This window comes from Oncorhynchus keta, unplaced genomic scaffold (genome assembly GCF_023373465.1).
Source record: "Oncorhynchus keta strain PuntledgeMale-10-30-2019 unplaced genomic scaffold, Oket_V2 Un_contig_12466_pilon_pilon, whole genome shotgun sequence".
In the NCBI taxonomy this organism is placed as follows: domain Eukaryota; kingdom Metazoa; phylum Chordata; class Actinopteri; order Salmoniformes; family Salmonidae; genus Oncorhynchus; species Oncorhynchus keta.
The window spans coordinates 1-20,949 of record NW_026277883.1 but is presented as its reverse complement, the minus strand read 5'-3'; the positions used below and the strand labels follow the sequence as shown (position 1 = coordinate 20,949).

Below are 20,949 nucleotides of genomic sequence, written 5' to 3'. Positions count from 1 at the left end.
GAGCTCCATGTTAATGCAGTAAGAGTTGTCATAAGAGTGTTATAACCTGGTGCTGCTGTCGGAGGAGCTCCATGTTAATGCAGTAAGAGTTGTCATAAGAGTGTTATAACCTGGTGCTGCTGTCGGAGGAGCTCCATGTTAATGCAGTAAGAGTTGTCATAAGAGTGTTATAACCTGGTGCTGCTGTCGGAGGAGCTCCATGTTAATGCAGTAAGAGTTGTCATAAGAGTGTTATAACCTGGTGCTGCTGTCGGAGGAGCTCCATGTTAATGCAGTAAGAGTTGTCATAAGAGTGTTATAACCTGGTGCTGCTGTCGGAGGAGCTCCATGTTAATGCAGTAAGAGTTGTCATAAGAGTGTTATAACCTGGTGCTGTTGTCGGAGGAGCTCCATGTTAATGCAGTAGGAGTTGTCATAAGAGTGTTATAACCTGGTGCTGCTGTCGGAGGAGCTCCATGTTAATGCAGTAAGAGTTGTCATAAGAGTGTTATAACCTGGTGCTGCTATCGGAGGAGCTCCATGTTAATGCAGTAAGAGTTGTCATAAGAGTGTTATAACCTGGTGCTGCTGTCGGAGGAGCTCCATGTTAATGCAGTAAGAGTTGTCATAAGAGTGTTATAACCTGGTGCTGCTGTCGGAGGAGCTCCATGTTAATGCAGTAAGAGTTGTCATAAGAGTGTTATAACCTGGTGCTGTTGTCGGAGGAGCTCCATGTTAATGCAGTAAGAGTTGTCATAAGAGTGTTATAACCTGGTGCTGCTGTCGGAGGAGCTCCATGTTAATGCAGTAAGAGTTGTCATAAGAGTGTTATAACCTGGTGCTGCTATCGGAGGAGCTCCATGTTAATGCAGTAAGAGTTGTCATAAGAGTGTTATAACCTGGTGCTGCTGTCGGAGGAGCTCCATGTTAATGCAGTAAGAGTTGTCATAAGAGTGTTATAACCTGGTGCTGCTGTCGGAGGAGCTCCATGTTAATGCAGTAAGAGTTGTCATAAGAGTGTTATAACCTGGTGCTGTTGTCGGAGGAGCTCCATGTTAATGCAGTAAGAGTTGTCATAAGAGTGTTATAACCTGGTGCTGCTGTCGGAGGAGCTCCATGTTAATGCAGTAAGAGTTGTCATAAGAGTGTTATAACCTGGTGCTGTTGTCGGAGGAGCTCCATGTTAATGCAGTAAGAGTTGTCATAAGAGTGTTATAACCTGGTGCTGCTGTCGGAGGAGCTCCATGTTAATGCAGTAAGAGTTGTCATAAGAGTGTTATAACCTGGTGCTGCTATCGGAGGAGCTCCATGTTAATGCAGTAAGAGTTGTCATAAGAGTGTTATAACCTGGTGCTGCTGTCGGAGGAGCTCCATGTTAATGCAGTAAGAGTTGTCATAAGAGTGTTATAACCTGGTGCTGCTGTCGGAGGAGCTCCATGTTAATGCAGTAAGAGTTGTCATAAGAGTGTTATAACCTGGTGCTGTTGTCGGAGGAGCTCCATGTTAATGCAGTAAGAGTTGTCATAAGAGTGTTATAACCTGGTGCTGCTGTTGGAGGAGCTCCATGTTAATGCAGTAAGAGTTGTCATAAGAGTGTTATAACCTGGTGCTGCTGTCGGAGGAGGAGCTCCATGTTAATGCAGTAAGAGTTGTCATAAGAGTGTTATAACCTGGTGCTGCTGTCGGAGCAGCTCCATGAGGCTGTTGTATTGCTCTGAGGAGCGAGGAGAGGAACGAGACCGAGCCAGAGAGTAGTCCTCCTCACTGACTGGAGCACTGGGGACCTGTGGGGGGAAACGGAAACGGGATACCGAGTCAGTTGTACAACGGAACGCTTTCAACCAAAAATGTGTCTTCCGTATTTAACCTAACCCCTCTGAGTCAGAGAGAGGAGTGGAAGGGGAGACGAGAGGGAGGGGAGAGGAGACAGGGGAAAGGAGAGGAGACAAGGGAGAGAGGAGACAGGAGGAGGGAGGAACAAAGGGAGAGGAGACAAGGGGAGGAGAAGGAGACAGGGGAGAGGGAGAGGAGACAGGAGGGAGGGGAGAGGAGACAGGGGGAGGAGACAGGGGGAGAGGAGACAGGGGAGAGAAGGAGACAGGGAGAGAGGAGACAGGGGAGGGGAGAGGAGACAGGAGGAGAGAGAGAGAGGAGACAGAGGGGAGGGGAAGAGGAGACAGGGAAGAGGAGACAGGGGAAGAGGAAGAGGAGACAGGGGGAGGGGAAGAGGAGACAGGGGAGAAGAGACAGGTGGAAAGAGGAGAGGAGACAGGGGAGGGGGAAGAGGAGACAGGGGAGAGAGACAGGTGGAAAGGAGGAGGAGACAGGGGAAAGGGAGAGGAGACAGGGGAGAAAGGGGAGAGGAGACAGGGAGAGAGGAGACAGGGGAGAGGGAGAGGAGACAGGAGGAAAGGGGAGGAGACAGGAGGAGAGGAGACAGGGGAGGGGGAGAGGAGACAGAGGGGAGAGGAGACAAGGGGAAAGGGGAGAGGAGACAGGGGAGAGGAGACAGGGGAGGGGAGAGGAGACAGGGGGAGAGGAGAGGAGACAGGAGGAGACAGGGAGAGGGGAGGGGAGGAGACAGGGGAGAGGAGACAGGGGGAGAGGAAAGAGGAGAGAGGAGACAGGGGAGAGGAGACAGGGGAAAGAGGGAAGAGGAGACAGGGGGAGGAGGAAGAGGAGACAGGGGGAGAGGAGACAGGTGGAAAGAGAGAGGAGACGAGACAGGGGAGGGGGAGAGGAGACAGGGGAGAGGAGACAGGGGAAGAGAGGAAGAGGAGACAGGAGGGGAGGAGGAGACAGGGGAGAGAGAGAGACAGGGGGAGGAGACAGGGGGAGAGGAGACAGAGGGAGAGAGAAGAGGAGACAGGGGAGGAGGAGGGGAGACAGGGGGAGAGGAGACAGGGGGAAGAGGAGACAGGGGAGGGGAAGAGGAGACAGAGGAGAGGAGACAGGTGGAAAGGGAGAGGAGACAGGGGAAGAGGAGACAGGGGGAGGGGAAGAGGAGACAGGGGAGAGGAGACAGGGGAGAGGAGACAGGGGGAGAGGAGACAAGGAGAGAGGAGAGGAGACAAGGGGAAAGGAGACAGGGGAGAGGAGACAGGAGAGAGGAGACAAGGGAAAGGAGAGGAGACAGAGGAAAGGAGACAGGGGAGAGGAGACAAGGAGAAGGGAGAGGAGACAGAGGGAGAGGAGACAGGGGAGAGAGAGACAAGGGAAAAGGGAGAGGAGACAAGGAAAGGAGACAGGGGGAGAGGAGACAGGGGGAGAGGAGACAAGGAGAAAGGGAGAGGAGACAGGGGGAGAGGAGACAGGGGAGAGGAGACAGGGGGAGAGGAGACAAGGGGAAAGGGGAGAGGAGACAGGGGGAAAGGGGAGAGGAGACAGGGGGAGAGGAGACAGGGGGGAGAGGAGAAGGAAGAGGAGGAGAGGAGACAAGGAGAGGAGACAAGGGGAGAGGAGACAGGAGGAGAGGAGAGAGGAGACAGGGGAAAGGGAGAGGAGACAGAGGGGAGAGGAGACAGGGGGAAAAGGGGAGAGGAGACAAGGGAGAGGAGACAGGGGAGAGGAGACAGGGGAGAGGAGACAGGGGGAGAGGAGACAGGGGGAGAGGAGACAGGGGGAGAGGAGACAGGGGAGAGGGAGACAGGGGGAAAGGGGAGAGGAGACAGGGGAGAGGAGACAGGGGGAAAGGGGAGAGGAGACAGGGGAAAAGGAGAGGAGACAGGGGAGAGGAGACAGGGGAAAGGGAGAGGAGACAGGGGAGAGGAGACAGGGGAAAGGGAGAGGAGACAGGGGAAAAGGGAGAGGGAGACAGGGAGAGGAGACAGGGGAAAGGAGAGGAGACAGGGGGAAAGGGGAGAGGAGACAGGCGGGAGAGGAGACAGGGGGAAAGGAGAGGAGACAGGGGAAAGGAGAGAGACAGGGGGAAAGGGAGAGAGACAGGGAAAGGAGGAGACAGGGGGAAAGGAGGAGACGAGACAGGGGGAAAGGGGAGAGGAGACAGGGGGAAAGGGGAGAGGAGACAGGGGAAAGGGGAGAGGAGACAGGGGGAAAGGGGAGAGGAGACAGGCGGAAAGGGGAGAGGAGACAGGCGGGAGAGGAGTGTGTGAAATTGTAATGTCAAGGGATGATTTTAACACATAAACAAATATGTACACACACACAAACACAATTACCGAAACACTGACACACACACCAGAGTGAGATAGAGAGAGGTGTGAAAAGTCAACAGCAGGAGAGAGAGATCTCTCTCACACACACACACACAGGTGTGCCCTGGTCTCCCCTGTCCTCTCCATCTGTTCCGCTCCCGCAGTCTCAATGTTCCTCCTTTCCTCCCCCTCCATCCCTCTCCATCCTCCCCTCCTCCCTCCCCTCCCCCTCCTCTCCCCTCCCCAACACCCACAGTCCCTCCTCGTGTTGCAGAACTACAGTGTGAGGAGTAAAAGCCCACCTTGGTGATGTCTACAGGCAGCCTCCTCCCTCTCCTCCCCCCTGCCCTCCACCCACAGTCCTCCTCGTGTTGCAGAACTACAGTGTGAGGAGTAAAAGCCTCCACCTTGGTGATGTCTACAGGCAGGTTTCCTCCTCTCCCTCCCCCTGCCCTCCTTAACACCCACAGTCCTCCTCGTGTTGCAGAACTACAGTGTGAGGAGTAAAGCCCACCTTGGTGATGTCTACAGGCAGGCCTCTCCTTCCTCCCCTGCCCTCCTTAACACCCACAGTCCTCCTCAGGCTGGGCAGAACTACAGTGTGAGGAGTAAAAGCCCACCTTGGTGATGTCTACAGGCAGGCCTCCCTCCTCTCCCTCCCTCCCCTCACCCTCCTCCTCGTTGCAGAACTACAGTCCTCCACCTTATGTCTACACAGGCCTCCTCCTCTCCTCCCCTGCCCTCCTGACAGTCCTCCCCGTGTTGCAGAACTACAGTGTGAGGAGTAAAAGCCTCCACCTGGTGATGTCTACAGGCAGGCCTCCCTTGGTGGCGCTGATCATCTGGTCCAGTCCTTTAGCGTGTCGGAGATGGGACCGCTCGCTTCCCTGCATGTCCTTCATCTGTTTGTGAACGCAGCGCCGGACGAACGCCTGGCGCTGCAGCAACAGGAAGTCCAACTGCTGCTGGGCTGCACCACAGGAAGGGACGTCACAGGGGGGAGGGAGTCAGGATGTGGATGTATGTGTGAGGGATGGGGAGAGGGAAATGTGTGTGTGTGTGTGTGTGTGTGTGTGTGTGTGTGTGTGTGTGTGTGTGTGTGTGTGTGTAGGAGACAGAGTAGCTAATGTAGAGGTGTCAATGGGAGAATGAATTTGTTCACGTCAAGGATGAATATAACACATCGATGAATATGTGCACACACACACACACACACACACACACACACACACACACACACACACACACACACCTTTGGGCCCCAGTCTGGAGCCCTGTGTTGTGTTGCCTCCGAACCTGGTGGGAGGGGTCGGGGCTTTGCCTTCTGACTGGAGCTCCCACTGCAGGCTGGTGGGGAGAGAGAGAGAGAGAGAGAGAGAGAGAGAGACAGAGAGAGAGACAGAGAGAGAGAGAGAGAGAGAGAGAGACAAGAGAGAGAGAGAGAGAGAGAGAGAGAGAGAGAGAGAGAGAGAGAGACAAGAGAGAGAGACGAGAGAGAGAGAGAGAGACGAAAGAGAGAGAGAGACAAGAGAGAGAGACGAAAGACAGAGAGAGAGAGAGAGAGAGACGAGAGAGAGATATATATATCTGAGAGAGAGGAGAGAGAGAGAGAGACAGAGATATATAAGAGAAAGACAGAGAGACGAGAGAGAGAGACTGAGAGAGAGAGACGAAAGACAGAGACTAGAGAGACGAGAGAGAGAGAGAGATGAGAGACGAGAGAGAGAGAGACGAGAGACAGAGAGAGAGACGAAAGACAGAGAGAGAGAGAGAGATGAAAGACAGAGAGAGAGAGAGACGAAAGACAAGAGAGAGAGAGGGAGAGGAGAGAGAGAGAGAGAGAGAGAGACAGAGAGAGAGAGACGAAAGACAGAGAGAGAGACGAGAGATGGGAGACGAGAGAGAGAGAGACGAGAGACAGAGAGCGAGAGAGAGAGAGAGACCGAAAGACAGAGAGAGAGAGACGAAAGACAGAGAGAGAGAGAGAGAGAGAGAGAGAGCCGAAAGACAGAGAGAGAGAGAGAGACGAGAGACAGAGAGAGAGAGAGAGAGACAGAGAGACAGAGAGACAGAGAGACAGAGAGACAGAGAGACGAGAGAGACAGACAGAGAGACAGAGAAGAGAGAGACAGAGAGAGATAGAGAGAGAGAGAGAGAGAGAGATAGAGAGAGAGAGACGAAGAGAGAGAGACAGAGAGAGAGAGATACAGAGAGATAGAGAGAGACAGAGAGACAGAGATACAGAGAGACAGAGAGACAGAGAGAGAGAGACGAGAGAGACGAGAGAGACAGAGAGAGAGAGACGAGAGAGACGAGAGAGACAGATAGAGAGAGAGAGAGAGAGAGACGAGAGAGACAGAGAGACGAGAGAGAGAGACAGAGAGAGACAGAGAGAGAGACGAGAGAGAGAGAGACGAGAGAGAGAGAGAGACGAGAGAGAGACGAGAGAGACGAGAGAGAGAGAGAGACGAGAGAGAGAGAAGAGAAGAGAGAGAGAAGAGAAAGAGAGAGAGAGAGAGAGAGAGAGGCGAGAGAGAGACGAGAGAGAGTTAAGTGAACGGAAGTTAAATATTGTAAGCATGAACATACTCCCTGTTCTGCGTGTCCAGGACATAGCATCCATATTTTCCCACTTTCCAGAACAATCTTGAGCGTCAAGAAATCTCATGACATCATCAGTATCAGTATAATAGGTCATGGTGGTTACCTTGGCCAATTCCCCTGTTCCGTCCTCGTCCTCTGCGTCTGCGTCCTGATTGGCTAGTTTCATGGCCGTCTCCAGGACGCCCATGAAGTTCTGCTGGCTGCTCTCTGAGCCCTGCAGTGGAGGACAGCCTGGGCCACAACAACACAGTACATAGTAAACACAGGGAACAAAACCACGCTACGGCGTACACGCTACAAACACGCTACAAACACGCTACAAACATGCTACAAACACGCTACGGTGTACATGCTACAAACACGCTACGGTGTACACGCTACAAACACGCTACAAACACGCTACGGTGTACACGCTACAAACACGCTACAAACATGCTACGGTGTACACGCTACAAACACGCTACAAACATGCTACGGAGTACACGCTACAAACACGCTACGGCGTACACGTCTAGAGAGGTTTGCAGTGCAGGAAACGTATGATCGAACGTATGATGATGATGTAATTGCAAACAAAGGTTTCTGTACCAAATATTAAGTTACGCTTTTCTGATGTATCAAATACTTATGTCATGCAATAAAATGCTAATTAATTACTAAAAAAATCAAACAATGTGACAAACAATGTGACAATCCTTCCGGAGACACCTGAAACCCCACCTCTTCAAGGAATACCTAGGATAGGGTAAGTAATCCTTCTCACCCCCCACCCCCCTAAAAGATTTAGATGCACTATTGTAAAGTGGCTGTTCCACTGGATGTCATAAGGTGTATGCACCAATTTGTAAGTCGCTCTGGATAAGAGCGTCTGCTAAATGACTTAAATGTAATGTAAATGTAATTTTCTTGATTTTTGTTTTAGATTCCGTCTCTCACAGTTGAAGTGTACCTATGATTAAAATTACAGACCTCTACATGCTTTGTAAGTAGGAAAACCTGCAAAATCAGCAGTGTATCAAATACTTGTTCTCCCCACTGTAGATGATAAAAGCTGCAGTTAAATGCAGGTTACCTGGTGGTACAGGGAGATCAGCCAGGTCTGACTGGGCGTCCAGCCTTATGAGACCTGATGGCATCCTGGTATTGCTGTTACATATACACACACACACACACACACACACACACACACACACACAGAAAAACATTAGTACGATATATCCAAGCAGGTATACATTACAGTGTGTAACTCTTGGAGTTCTTTCATTCTTTGTGTGTGTGTGTGTGTGTGTGTGTGAACCACTCAGTCATTTCTTTGATGTGTGTGTGTGTGTGTACGTGAACCACCAGTCATTTCTTTGATGTGTGTGATGTGTGTGTACGTGAACCACCAGTCATTCCTTTGATGTGTGTGTACCTTGACGATGCGCTTGGTGCATGCGTGCCTTGCGGTCGTCTCCTTTGCTCTTGGCCCCCTCTGCTGCAGCTTTGTATCTGTCCATCCTCTGCTGTAACGCTTCCCCTACACTGCCTGGGGCTGGGAGGGCTGTCTCACACACACACACACACACACACACACACACACACACACACACACACACACACACACACACACACACACACACACACACACACACACACGTCTCCACTGAGCCACCTGGCACAAAATGGCTGCCGTGCATCAACCAGATGGGAGCTACACATTGGTGATGGAGGTGATTTCCCCCTTTAGAAAGACCCTTTATATATCCAATCCATCATTATCATTAATAGTATGTGTGTTACCGGAGTCGGCCACCGGGGGAGCTGCAGGGGGAGCTGCAGGGGAGGGCCTGGAGGAAGACTGGGGAGGAGCTGAACGCTCTACCACTGCATCTCCTGAGGAGAGAGAGAGGGATGAGAAGAAAGAGGAGTTGCGCCGTACGGGGGGGTTGAGATCAGATGTTTAGGGGTCAGGGCAGAATGTACGAAGTGTCACAGATTAGGAGTCCTGATCTAGGATCAGGTTCCCCATGTCCTCTTTTTCATTGTGATCTAAAAGGGAAAACTGATCACAGATCAACACTCTCTCAGAGACTGAGACACTATGAATATAGACCCTGGTCTTCTAGTCTCTAGCAGGTCTTTAGGGATGAGACTGACACTATGAATATAGACCCTGGTCTTCTAGCCTCTAGCAGGTCTTTGGGGATGAGACTGAGACACTATGAATACAGACCCTGGTCTTCTAGTCTCTAGCAGGTCTTTAGGGATGAGACTGACACTATGAATATAGACCCTGGTCTTCTAGTCTCTAGCAGGTCTTTGGGGATGAGACTGAGACACTATGAATATAGACCCTGGTATTCTAGTCTCTAGCAGGTCTTTAGGGATGAGACTGACACTATGAATACAGACCCTGGTCTTCTAGTCTCTAGCAGGTCTTTAGGGATGAGTTTCAAATGGAAGCCTATAGGCCCTAGTAGTGCACTATATAGGGAATAGGGTGTCATTGATAAAACCAAGCGCACCTGGAGGGGGAGGTAGAGAGCTGAGGTCCACTGGTTCCCCTCTGTCCAACGCCTCTACTACTGGGTCTAGTTTCTGTACAAGGAGAGGTGGTGGAGAGGGAGAGGTGAGAGGAGAGGGAGAGTGAGAGGTGGTAGGAGGTGGAGAGGTGGTGGAGGTGGAGAGGTGGTGGAGAGGGGAGAGGTGGTGGAGAGGGATAGGAGGTGAGAGGAGGTGGAGAGGGAGAGGAAGAGGTGAAGAGGTGGTGGAGGTGGAGAGGGGTGGAGGTGAAGAGGTGGTGAGAGGAGAGGTGGTGGAGAGGGAGAGGAGGTGGAGGAGAGAGGTGAGAGGAGGTGGGAGAGAGGAGGTGGAGAGGGAGAGGAGGTGAAGAGGTGGTGGAGAGGGAGAGGAGGTGGAGAGGTGGTGGAGAGGGAGAGGAGGTGGAGAGGTGGTGGAGAGGAGAGGAGGTGAAGAGGTGGTGGAGAGGGAGAGGAGGTGAAGAGGTGGAGAGAGGAGGTGGAGGGAGAGGAGGTGAAGAGGTGGTGGAGAGGAGGATGGAGGTGGAGAGGGAGAGGAGGTGAAGAGGTGGTGGAGAGGGAGAGGAGGTGAAGAGGTGGTGGAGAGGGAGAGGAGGTGAGAGAGGGGTGGAGAGGAGAGGAGGTGGAGAGGGAGAGGAGGTGAAGAGGTGGTGGAGAGGGAGAGGAGGTGGAGAGGTGGTGGAGAGGGAGAGGAGGTGAAGGAGGTGGAGGAGGAGGAGGTGAAGAGGTGGAGAGGAGAGGAGGTGAAGAGGAGGTGGAGAGGGAGAGGAGGTGAGAGGTGGTGGAGAGGGAGAGGAGGTGAAGGGGGGAAGGGAGGTGGAGAGGAGAGGAGGTGGAGAGGTGGTGGAGAGGGAGAGGAGGTGAAGAGGAGGTGGAGAGGGAGAGGAGGTGGAGAGGGAGAGGAGGTGGAGGAGGTGGAGAGGAGGTGGAGAGGGAGAGGAGGTGAAGAGGTGGTGGAGAGGAGAGGAGGTGAGAGGGGAAGAGAGGTGGTGGAGAGGGAGAGGAGGTGAAGAGGTGGTGGAGATGGAGAGGTGGTGGAGAGGGAGAGGAGGTGAAGAGGTGGTGGAGAGGGAGAGGAGGTGAAGAGGTGGTGGAGAGGGAGAGGAGGTGGAGAGGTGGGTGGGAGAGGGAGAGGAGGTGGAGAGGTGGTGGAGAGGAGAGGAGGTGAAGAGGTGGTGGAGAGGGAGAGGAGGTGGAGAGATGGTGGAGAGGAGAGGAGGTGGAGAGGTGGTGGAGAGGGAGAGGAGGTGGAGAGGAGAGGAGGTGGAGAGTGGAGGGAGGAGGTGGAGGAGAGGGAGAGGTGGTGGAGAGGGAGAGGAGGTGAAGAGGTGGTGGAGAGGAGAGGAGGTGGAGAGAGGAGAGGAGGTGGAGAGGTGGTGGAGAGGGAGAGGAGGGTGAAGAGGTGGTGGAGAGGGAGAGGAGGTGGAGAGGGAGAGGAGGTGGAGAGGGAGAGGAGGTGGAGATGGTGGAGAGGAGGGAGGTGGAGAGGTGGTGGAGGAGAGGAGGTGAAGAGGTGGTGGAGAGGGAGAGGAGGTGGAAGAGAGTGGAGAGAGGGAGAGGAGGTGGAGGTGAAGAGGTGGTGGAGAGGGAGAGGAGGTGAAGAGGTGGTGGAGGGAGAGGAGGTGGAGAGGTAGGTGGAGAGGAGAGGAGGTGAAGAGGTGGTGGAGAGGTGGTGGAGAGGGAGAGGAGGTGGAGAGGTGGTGGAGAGGGAGAGGAGGTGAAGAGGTGGTGGAGAGGGAGAGGGAGGTGGAGAGAGGAGAGGAGGTGGAGAGAGAGGAGGTGAAGAGGTGGTGGAGAGGGAGAGGAGGTGAAGAGGTGGTGGAGAGGGAGAGGAGGTGAAGAGGTGGTGGAGAGGGAGAGGAGGTGGTGAGAGGGAGAGGAGGTGAAGAGGTGGTGGAGAGGGAGAGGAGGTGAAGAGGTGGTGAGAGGGAGGAGGTGAGAGAGGTGAAGAGGGAGAGAGGTGGAGGGTGGAGAGGAGGTGGAGAGGTGGTGGAGAGGAGAGGAGGTGAAGAGGTGGTGGAGAGGAAGAGGTGGTGGAGAGGAGAGGAGGTGAAGAGGTGGTGGAGGGAGAGGAGGTGAAGAGGTGGTGGAGAGGGAGAGGAGGTTGGAGAGTGGTGGAGAGGAGAAGGAGGTGGAGAGGGAGAGGAGGTGGAAGAGGTGGTGGAGAGGGAGAGATGGATGAAGTGGTGGAGAGTGGAGAGGAGGTGAGAGAAGATGATGAGAGGTAGAAGAGGTAGAAGAGGTAGGTGGAGAGAAGGATGAGATGAGTGGAGAGAGAGGAGAGGAGGAAGAGGTGGTAGAGGAGAGAGGTGAGGGGAGAGAGGCAGGAGGGAGAGGAGGTGGAAGAGGTGGTGGAGAGGGAGAGGGAGGTGAGAGAGGAGGTGGAGAGTGGAGAGGAGGGGAAGAGGTGAGGTGGAGAGGAAGGGAGAGGTGGTGGAGAGGGGAGAGGAGGTGGAAGAGGGAGGGGAGTAGAAGAGTGGAGGTGCGACGATAGTGGAGAAGGAGAAGGAAGGTAAGAAGGTGGTAGCGGAAGGAGAAGACGGTACGAAGGAGAAGAGAGGTGGAGAGAGGTGGTGGAAGGGACGAAGGTGGAAGAAAGGAGAAAGGTGGAGCAGATAGCGGAGAGAAGGCGAACGGAGAGTGAAAGCAAGGTGAGCGGAGAAAGATGCGGTGGAGAGAAGGAGACGAGAGTGGAAAGTGGTGGAGAGAAGGCGAGTGGAAGCGGAAAAGGGTGGCGGAGAGCAGGAGACGGAGGTAGAAGGTGGTGGAGCAGGCAAAGTGAAAGGTGGCGGAGAGAAGGAGAAAGGAAGGTGGAGAGAGTGCAGTGGAGAAGGAAGAGAGTGAAGAAGGTAGTGGAAGAGAAGGTGGAGAAGGTGGTGGAGAGGGAGAAGGAAGGTGGAGAGAGTGGTGGAGAAGGGAGAGAGGGGTGGAGGTGAGTGGAGAGGAGAGGAGTGTAGAAAAAGAGGTGGGTGGAAGGAGAGAGGTGAAGAGGCGGTGGAGAGGAGAAGGAGGTGAAAAGAGAGTGGTGGAGAAAGGAGAGGGAAGGTAAAAGAAAGTGAGTGCAGAGGAGAAGGAAGGTGAAGATGGTGGAGAGGGGATAGAGGTGAAGGAGTGGCAGAGAGAGGAGAGAAGGAGGCGTGAGAAGGTGAGAGGAGAGGAGGAGGAGGAGAGGAGAGGAGGTGGAAGGAAGGCGGTGGAAGAGGAGAGGAGAGTGAAAGAAGGTGGTGGAGGAGTGAAGAAGGTGGGGTGGGGAGGAGGAGAGATAGTGGAGAGGGGTGGTGAGAGGAGAGGTGGTAAGGTGTGGTGGAGAGAGAGAGGTGGAGAGGCAGGAGGAGGAGGAGGTGGAGAGGCGGTGGTGGAGAGGTAGGAGAGGAGAGGAGATGAAGAAGGTGGTGGAGAGGAGAGGAGGTGAAGAGGTGAAGAGGTGGTGGAAGAGGAGGGAGGTGAGAAGTGGTGGAGGAGAAGGAGGTGAAGAGGTGGTGGAGAGGAGAGGAGGTGAAGAGGGAGAGGAGGTGAAGAGGAGAGGAGAGGGAAGAGGTGGTGGAGAGGGAGAGAAGGAGAAGAGGTGGTGGAGAGGAGAGGAGGTGGAAGAGGTGTGAGAGGAGAGAAGGGGATGAGGTGGTGGAGAGGAGAGGAGGGGGAGAGGTGGTGGAGAGGGAGAGGAGGGGGAGAGTGGTGGAGAGGGAGAGGAGGGGGAGATGTGGTGGAGAGGAGAGGAGGTGGAGAGATGGTGGAGAGGAGAGGAGGGGGAGAGGTGGTGGAGAGGGAGAGGGGAGGTGGGAGAGGAGAGGAGGTGGAGAGGTGGTGGAGAGGGAGAGGAGGTGGAGAGGGGAGAGGAGGTGGAGAGATGGTGGAGAGGGAGAGGAGGGGAAGAGGTGGTGGAGAGAGGGAGAGGAGAGGGAGAGGAGAGAGGAGGTGGAGAGGTGGTGGAGAGGAGGTGGAGGTGGAAGAGGTGGTGGAGAGGAGAGGAGGTGGAGAGGTGGTGGAGAGGGAGAGGAGGTGAAGAGGTGGTGAGAGGAGAGGAGGGGAGGAGAGGTGGTGGAGAGGAGAGGAGGGGGAGAGGAGGGTGGAGAGGAGAGGAGGGGGAGAGGTGGTGGAGAGGAGAGGAGGGGGAGAGGTGGTGGAGAGGAGAGGAGGGGGAGAGGTGGTGGAGAGGGAGAGAGGAGGTGGGAAGAGGTGGTGGAGAGGGAGAGGAGGGGGAGAGGTGGTGGAGAGGAGAGGAGGGGAAGAGGAGGGTGGAGAGGAGAGGGGAGAGGGAGGAGAGTAGGTGGAAGAGGGGAGAGGTGGTGGAGGGAGAGGAGGGGGAGAGGTGGTGGAGAGGAGAGGGAGGTGAGGAGGTGGTGGAGAGGGAGAGGAGGGGGAGATGTGGTGGAGAGGAGAGGAGGGGAAGAGGTGGTGGAGAGAGGGAGAGGAGGTGGAGAGGGAGAGGTGGTGGAGAGGAGAGGAGGGGGAAGAGGTGGTGGAGAGGGGAGAGGAGGTGGAGAGGGAGAGGAGGTGGAGAGGGAGAGGAGGTGGAGAGAGAGGCAAAGAGAGAGGAAGAGAGAGGAGAGAGGTGAGAGAGAGGTGGTGAGAGGAGAGAGAGGTGAGGAGGCGGAGAGAGCAGGAGAGAGAGAGTGGAGAGAGGTGGTGGAGAGGAGAGGAGGTGGAGAGGTGGTGGAGAGGGAGAGGTATGGTAGAGAGGAGAGAGTGAGGAGAGAGGGAGCAGTGGAGGCAGAGCAGAGCAGGGAGAGAGGCGGGAGAGGATGTAGAGGCAGTGAGGAGGAGGAGAGAGGCAGGCGGGAGAGGAGAGGAGAGTGGAGAGGGAGAGGAGGAGAGGCAGGTGAGAGGTGAGAGGAGGAGAGGGAGAGAGGTGGAGAGATGGTGGAGAGGAGAGGAGGGGAAGAGGTGGTGGAGAGGAGAGGAGGTGGAGAGGAGAGGAGGTGGAGAGGTGGTGGAGAGGAGGTGGAGGTGGAAGAGGTGGTGGAGAGGAGAGGAGGTGGAGAGGTGGTGGGAGGGAGAGGAGGTGGAGAGGTGGTGGAGAGAGGAGAGGAGGTGGAGAGGTGGTGGAGAGGGAGAGGAGGTGGAGAGGTGGTGGAGAGGAGAGGAGGGGGAGGTGGTGGAGAGGGAGAGGAGGTGGAGAGGTGGTGGGAGAGGAGAGGAGGGGAAGAGGTGGTGAGAGGGAGAGGAGGGGAAGAGGTGGTGGAGAGGAGAGGAGAGGAAGAGGTGGTGGAGAGGAAGAGGAGGGGAAGAGGTGGTGGAGAGGGAGAGGAGAAGAGGTGGTGGGAGAGGAGAGGAGGGGAAGAGATGGTGGAGAGGGAGGAGGAGGTGGAGGAGAGGAGAGGAGGGGGAGAGGTGGTGGAGAGAGGAGAGGAGGTGAAGAGGTGGTGGAGAGGAAGAGGTGGTGGAGAGGAGAGGAGGTGAGAGGTGGTGGAGAGGGAGAGGAGGGGAAGAGATGGTGGAGAGGGGAGAGAGGAGGTGGAGAGGTGGGGAGAGGAGAGGAGGGGAGAGGGAGAGGAGGGTGAAGAGGTGGTGGAGGAGGGAGAGGGGAGATGAGAGGTGGTGGAGAGGGAGAGGAGGGGGAGATGAGGTGGAGAGGGAGAGGGAGGGAAGAGGTGAAGAGGTGGTGGAGAGGGAGAGGAGGGGAAGAGTGGTGGAGAGGGAGGAGGAGAAGAGGTGGAGAGGGAGAGGGGAGGTGAAGAGGGAGAGGTGGAAGAGGGAGAGGAGGTGGGAAGAGGTGGTGGAGAGGGAGAGAAGGGGAAGAGGTGGGTGGAGAGGGAGAGGAGGGGGAGAGGTGGTGGAGAGGAGAGGAGGGGAAGAGGTGGTGGAGAGGGAGAGGAGAGGGAGAGGTGGTGGAGAGGGAGAGGAGGGGAGAGGTGGTGGAGAGGGAGAGGAGGTGGAGAGGTGGTGGAGAGGGAGAGGAGGTGGAGGAGAGGAGAGGAGGTGGAGAGGTGGTGGAGAGGGAGAGGAGGGGAGAGGGAGATGAGGTGGAGAGGAGGGGAGAGGGAGAGGAGGTGGAGAGGGAGAGGGAGGGGAGAGATGGTGAGAGGGAGAGGAGGGGAGAGGAGGGTGGAGAGGAGAGGGGAGAGGGAGAGGAGGTGGAGAGGAAGGAGAGGAGGTGGAGATGGAAGAGGTGGTGGAGAGGAGAGGAGGGGAGATGTGGTGGAGAGGAGAGGAGGGGGAGAGGTGGTGGAGAGGGGAGAGGAGAGGGGAGGTGGTGGAGAGGAGAGGAGGTGGAGAGGTGGTGGGAGAGGGAGAGGAGGGGGAGAGGAGGGTGGAGAGGGAGGAGAGGGAGAGGTGGTGGAGAGGGAGAGGAGGGGGATGAGGTGGTGGAGAGGAGAGGAGGTGGAGAGGTGGTGGAGAGGGGAGAGGAGGGGGAAGAGGTGGTGGAGAGGAGAGGGGGGAGAGGGGAGAGAGGTGGAAGAGGTGGAGAGGGGTGGAGAGAGAGGAGGGGGAGAGGTGGTGGAGAGGGAGAGGGAGGGGGAGAGGGTGGTGGAGAGGGAGAGGAGGTGGAGAGGGGAGAGGAGGTGAAGGAGGTGGTGGAGAGAGGGAGAGGAGGGGAGGGAGAGGAGGTGGAGAGGGAGAGGAGGGGAAGAGGTGGTGGAGAGGAGAGGAGAGGAGAGGGAGAGGGAAGAGGTGGTGGAGAGGAGGAAGGGGAGATGTGGTGGAGAGGAGAGGAGGGGAAGAGGTGGAGAGGAGAGGAGGAAGAGGGTGGAGAGGGAGATGAGGTGGAGAGGGAGAGGGAGGGATGAGGTGGTGGAGAGGAGAGGAGGTGAAGGTGGAGAGAGGGAGAGGAGGTGAAGAGGTGGTGGAGAGGAGAGGAGGTGAAGAGGTGGTGGAGAGGGAGAGGAGGGTGGAGAGGGAGAGGAGGGTGGAGAGGTGGTGGAGAGGAGAGGAGGGGGAAGAGGTGGTGGAGAGGGAGAGGAGGGGGAGAGGTGGTGGAGAGGGAGAGGAGGGGAAGAGGTGGTGGAGAGGAGAGGAGGTGGAGAGGGAGAGGAGGTGGAGAGGAGGTGGAGAGGGAGAGGAGGTGGAGAGGAGAGGAGAGGGTGGGAGGTGGTGGAGAGGGAGAGGAGGGGGAGAGGTGGTGGAGAGGGAGAGGAGGGAGAGGTGGTGGAGAGGGAGAGGAGGTGAAGAGGTGGTGGAGAGGAGAGGAGGGGAAGAGGAGGTGGAGAGGAGAGGAGGGGAAGAGGTGGTGGGAGAGGAGAGGGAGGTGAAGAGGTGGTGGAGGAGGGAGAGGAGGGGGAGAGATGGTGGAGAGGAGAGGAGGGGGAGATGTGGTGGAGAGGGAGAGGAGGTGGAGAGGGAGAGGAGAGGAGGTGGAGAGGAGGGGGAGAGGGAGAGGAGGTGGAAGAGGTGGTGGAGAGGAGAGGGGTGGAGAGGGAGAGGAGGTGGAGAGAGTGGTGGGAGAGGGAGAGGAGGTGAAGAGGAGGTGGTGGAGAGGAGAGGAGGTGGAGAGGGAGAGGAGGTGGAGAGGTGGTGGAGAGGAGAGGGAGGTGGAAGGTGGTGGAGAGGAGAGGGAGGGGAAGAGGTGGTGGAGAGGAGAGGAGGTGAAGAGGTGGTGGAGAGGGAGAGGAGGGGGAGAGGTGGTGGAGAGGGAGAGGAGGGGGAGAGGAGGGTGGAGAGGGGAGAGGAGGTGGAGATGAGGGTGGAGAGGGGAGAGGAGGTGGAGAGGTGGTGGAGAGGAGAGGAGAGGGAGAGGTGGTGGAGAGGAGAGGAGGGGAAGAGGTGGTGGAGAGGGAGAGGAGGGTGGAGAGGAGGTGGAGAGGGAGAGGAGGTGGAGAGGAGAGGGAGAGGGAGGGAGAGGAGGGGGAGAGGTGGTGGAGAGGAGAGGAGAGGGAGATGTGGTGGAGAGGGAGAGGAGGGGAAGATGTGGTGGAGAGAGGAGAGGAGGGGAGAGGGAGATGAGGTGGAGAGGAAAGGAGGGGGATGAGGTGGTGGAGAGGAGAGGAGGTGGAGAGGGAGAGGGAGGGTGGAGAGGAGAGGAGGGGAAGAGGTGGTGGAGAGGGAGAGGAGAGGGAGATGTGGTGGAGAGGGAGAGGAGGGGAAGAGGTGGTGGAGAGGAGAGGAGGTGAAGAGGTGGAGAGGGAGAGGAGGGGAGAGGAGAGGAGGTGAAGAGGTGGGTGGGAGAGGAGAGGAGGGGAAGAGGTGGTGGAGAGGAAGAGGGAGGGGAAGAGGTGGGTGGAGAGGGAGAGGAGGGGAAGATGTGGTGGAGAGGAGAGGGGAGAGGAGAGGGAGGTGGAGAGGAGGTGGAGAGGAGGTGGAGGTGGAAGAGGGTGGAGAGGGAGAGGGAGGTGGAAGAGGAGGTGGAGAGGGGAGAGGAGGTGGAGAGGAGGGTGGAGAGGGAGAGGAGGTGGAGAGGGAGAGGAGGTGGAGAGGAGGGTGGAGAGGGAGAGGAGGGTGGAGAGGGAGAGGAGGTGGAGAGGTGGTGGAGAGGGGAGAGGAGGTGGGAGAGGGAGAGGAGGTGGAGAGGAGGGTGGAGAGGGAGAGGAGGTGGAGAGGTGGTGGAGAGGGAGAGGAGGTGAAGAGGTGGTGGAGAGGGAGAGGAGGTGAAGAGGGTGGAGAGGGAGAGGAGGGGAAGAGGTGGTGGGAGAGGGAGAGGAGGTGAAGAGGTGGTGGAGAGGGAGAGGAGGGGTGAAGAGATGGTGGAGAGGGAGAGGAGGTGGAGGGTGGTGGAGAGGGAGAGGAGGTGGAGAGAGGGGTGGTGGAGAGGGAGAGGAGGTGGAGGAGGTGGTGAGAGGGAGAGGAGGTGGAGAGGTGGGTGGAGAGGGAGAGGAGGGTGGAGAGGGAGAGGAGGTGGAGAGATGGTGGAGAGGAGAGGAGGGAAGAGGTGGTGGAGAGGGAGAGGAGGTGGAGAGGAGAGGAGGTGGAGAGGTGGTGGAGAGGAGGGGGGAGGAGGAAGAGGTGGTGGAGAGGGAGAGGAGGGGAAGAGGTGGTGGAGAGGGAGAGGAGGGGAAGAGGTGGTGGAGAGGAGAGGGAGGGGTGGAGAGGTGGTGGAGAGGGAGAGGAGGTGGAGAGGTGGTGGAGAGGAGAGGAGGTGGAGAGGAGGTGGTGGAGAGGGGAGAGGAGGTGGAGAGGTGGTAGGAGAGGGAGAGGAGGTGGAGAGGTGGTGGAGAGGGAGAGGAGGTGAAGAGGTGGTGGAGAGAGGGAGAGGAGGAGAGGTGGTGGAGAGGGAGAGAGGTGGAGAGGTGGTGGAGAGGAGAGGAGGTGGGAGAGGAAGGAGAGGGAGAGGAGGTGGAGAGGTGGTGGAGAGGGAGAGGAGGTGAAGAGGTGGTGGAGAGGGAGAGGAGGTGGAGAGGGAGAGGAGGTGGAGAGGGAGAGGAGGTGGAGAGGTGGTGGAGAGGGAGAGGAGGTGGAGAGGGAGAGGAGGTGGAGAGGGAGAGGAGGGGAAGAGGTGGGTGGAGAGGGAGAGGAGGTGGAGAGGTGGTGAGAGGGAGAGGAGGGGAAGAGGTGGTGGGAGAGGAGAGGAGGGGAAGAGGAGGGTGGAGAGGGAGAGGAGGGGGAGAGGGAGAGGAGGTGAAGAGGAGAGGAGAGGAGAGGAGGTGAAGAGGTGGTGGGAGGAGAGGGAGAGGAGGTGAAGAGGTGGTGGAGGGAGAGGAGGAAGAGGTGGTGGAGAGGAGAGGAGGTGGAGAGGAGAGGAGGTGGAGAGGTGGTGGAGAGGGGAGGTGGAGGTGGGAAGAGGTGGTGGAGAGGAGAGGAGGTGGAGAGGTGGTGGAGAGGGAGAGGAGGTGAAGAGGTGGTGGAGAGGAGAGGAGGTGGGAAGAGGTGGTGGAGAGGAGAGGAGGTGAAGAGGTGGGTGGAGAGGAGGAGGTGGAGGAGAGGGAGAGGAGGTGGAGAGGTAGGAGAGGAGAGGAGGTGAAGAGATGGTGGAGAGGAGAGGAGGTGAAGAGGGGTGGTGGAGAGGAGAGGAGGTGAAGAGAGTGGTGGGAGAGGAGAGGGAGGTGGAGAGGTGGTGGAGAGGAGAGGAGGTGGAGGAGAGGGAGAGGGAGGTGAAGAGGTGGTGGAGAGGAGGATGAAGAGGTGGTGGAGAGGAGAGGAGAGGAGAAGAGGTGGTGGAGAGGGAGAGGAGGTGGAAGAGGTGAAGAGGTAGAGAGGAGAGGAGGGAGAGGTGGTGGAGAGGAGAGGAGGTGAAGAGGTGGTGGAGAGGGAGAGGAGGTGAAGAGGGAGAGGAGGTGAAGAGGGAGAGGAGGTGAAGAGGGAGAGGAGGGGGAAGAGGTGGTGGAGAGGGAGAGAAGGTGAAGAGGTGGAGAGGGAGAGGAGGTGGAAGAGGTGGTGGAGAGGGAGAGGAGGTGGAGAGGTGGGTGGGAGAGGGAGAGGAGGTGGAGAGGTGGTGGAGAGGAGAGGAGGTGGAGAGAGATGGTGGAGAGGGAGAGGGAGGGGAGAGGTGGTGGAGAGGGAGAGGAGGTGGAGAGGTGGTGGAGAGGGAGAGGAGGTGGAGAGGGAGAGGAGGTGGAGAGGAGAGGAGAGGGAGAGGAGGTGAAGAGGAGGTGGTGGAGAGGGAGAGGAGGAGAGGGAGAGGAGGTGGAGAGGGAGGTGGAGAGGTGGTGGAGGGGGAAGAGGTGGGTGGAGAGGAGAGGAGGTGGAGAGGTGGGGAGAGGAGAGGAGGTGAAGAGGTGGTGGAGAGGAGAGGAGGGGAGAGGTGGGTGGGAGAGGGAGGAGGAGGTGGAGAGGAGGTGGAGAGGTGGTGGAGAGGGAGAGGAGGTGGAGAGGTGGTGGAGAGGAGAGGAGGTGGGAGAGGAGGTGGAAGAGGTGGTGGAGAGGAGAGGAGGGGAGAGGTGGTGAGAGGGAGAGGAGGGGAAGAGGTGGTGGAGAGGGAGAGGAGGGAGAGGAGAGAGAGGTGGAAGAGGTGGAGAGGTGGTGGAGAGAGGGAGAGGAGAGGGAGAGGTGGTGGAGAGGAGAGGAGGGGGAGAGGAGGGTGAGAGGAGAGGAGGGGAGAGGAGGGTGGAGAGGAGAGGAGGGGAAGAGGTGGTGGAGAGGGAGAGGAGGTGAAGAGGTGGTGGAGAGGGAGAGGAGGTGGAGAGGGAGAGGAGGTGGAGAGGGAGAGGAGGTGAAGAGGGAGAGAGGAGGTGGAGAGGTGGTGGAGAGGGAGAGGAGGTGAAGAGGTGGTGGAGAGGAGGTGAAGAGGTGGTGGAGAGGGAGAGGAGGTGGAGAGGGAGAGGAGGTGAAGAGGTGGGTGGAGAGGAAGAGGAGGTGAAGAGGTGGTGGAGAGGAGAGGAGGTGAGAAGAGGTGGTGGAGAGGGAGAGGAGGTGGAGTGGGAGAGGAGGTGGAGAGGGAGAGGAGGTGAAGAGGTGGTGGAGAGGGAGAGGAGGTGGAAGAGGTGGTGGAGAGGGAGGAGGTGGAAGATGTGGTGGAGAGGGAGAGGAGATGAAGAGGGAGAGGAGAAAAAGAGGTGGTGGAGAGGTGGTGGAGAGGGAGAGGAGGTGAAGAGGAGGGGAGAGAAGGGTGGATGGGTGGGTGAAGAGAGGAGAGGAGGTGAAGAGGGAGAGGAGGTGAAGAGGTGGTGGAGAGGGAGAGAGGAGGTGGAGAGGAGGGAGGGAGGTGGTGGAGAGGAGGTGGAGAGGGAGAGGGGAGGGTGAAGAGAGGGGAGAGAAGGGTGGATGGGTGGGGAGAAGAAAGGGAGAGGAGGTGAAGAGGGGAGAGGAGGTGGAGAGGGAGAGGAGGTGAAGAGGTGGTGGAGAGGGAGAGGAGGTGGAGAGGTGGTGGAGAGGAGAGGAGG

General features: G+C 57.5%; 3 long non-coding RNA genes across 4 annotated transcripts; 1 reads left to right on the top strand and 2 right to left on the bottom strand.

The window, feature by feature from the left end:
* Positions 1 to 5,459: 5,459 nt before the first annotated feature.
* LOC127917931 (uncharacterized) lies at positions 5,460 to 7,879 on the bottom strand. The gene is made up of 3 exons (XR_008098046.1): positions 7,810 to 7,879; positions 6,841 to 6,968; positions 5,460 to 5,480 (listed from the first exon to the last, which is right to left on the bottom strand). It is a non-coding gene; the product is annotated as an uncharacterized LOC127917931 (long non-coding RNA).
* A 286-nt stretch (positions 7,880 to 8,165) lies between these two features.
* Positions 8,166 to 9,353, bottom strand: LOC127917930 (uncharacterized). Its single transcript, XR_008098045.1, has 3 exons — positions 9,245 to 9,353; positions 8,520 to 8,612; positions 8,166 to 8,280 (listed from the first exon to the last, which is right to left on the bottom strand). It is a non-coding gene; the product is annotated as an uncharacterized LOC127917930 (long non-coding RNA).
* A 238-nt stretch (positions 9,354 to 9,591) lies between these two features.
* LOC127917929 (uncharacterized) lies at positions 9,592 to 20,565 on the top strand. 2 transcript variants are annotated; one of them, XR_008098043.1, is made up of 6 exons: positions 9,592 to 9,672; positions 10,131 to 10,173; positions 10,291 to 10,366; positions 11,039 to 11,122; positions 19,360 to 19,475; positions 20,522 to 20,565. It is a non-coding gene; the product is annotated as an uncharacterized LOC127917929 (long non-coding RNA). The 2 variants fall into 2 exon arrangements; XR_008098044.1 differs by lacking the exons at positions 9,592 to 9,672; positions 10,131 to 10,173; positions 20,522 to 20,565 and adding an exon at positions 9,685 to 9,724 and having other exon boundaries at positions 19,360 to 19,524.
* Positions 20,566 to 20,949: the final 384 nt, after the last annotated feature.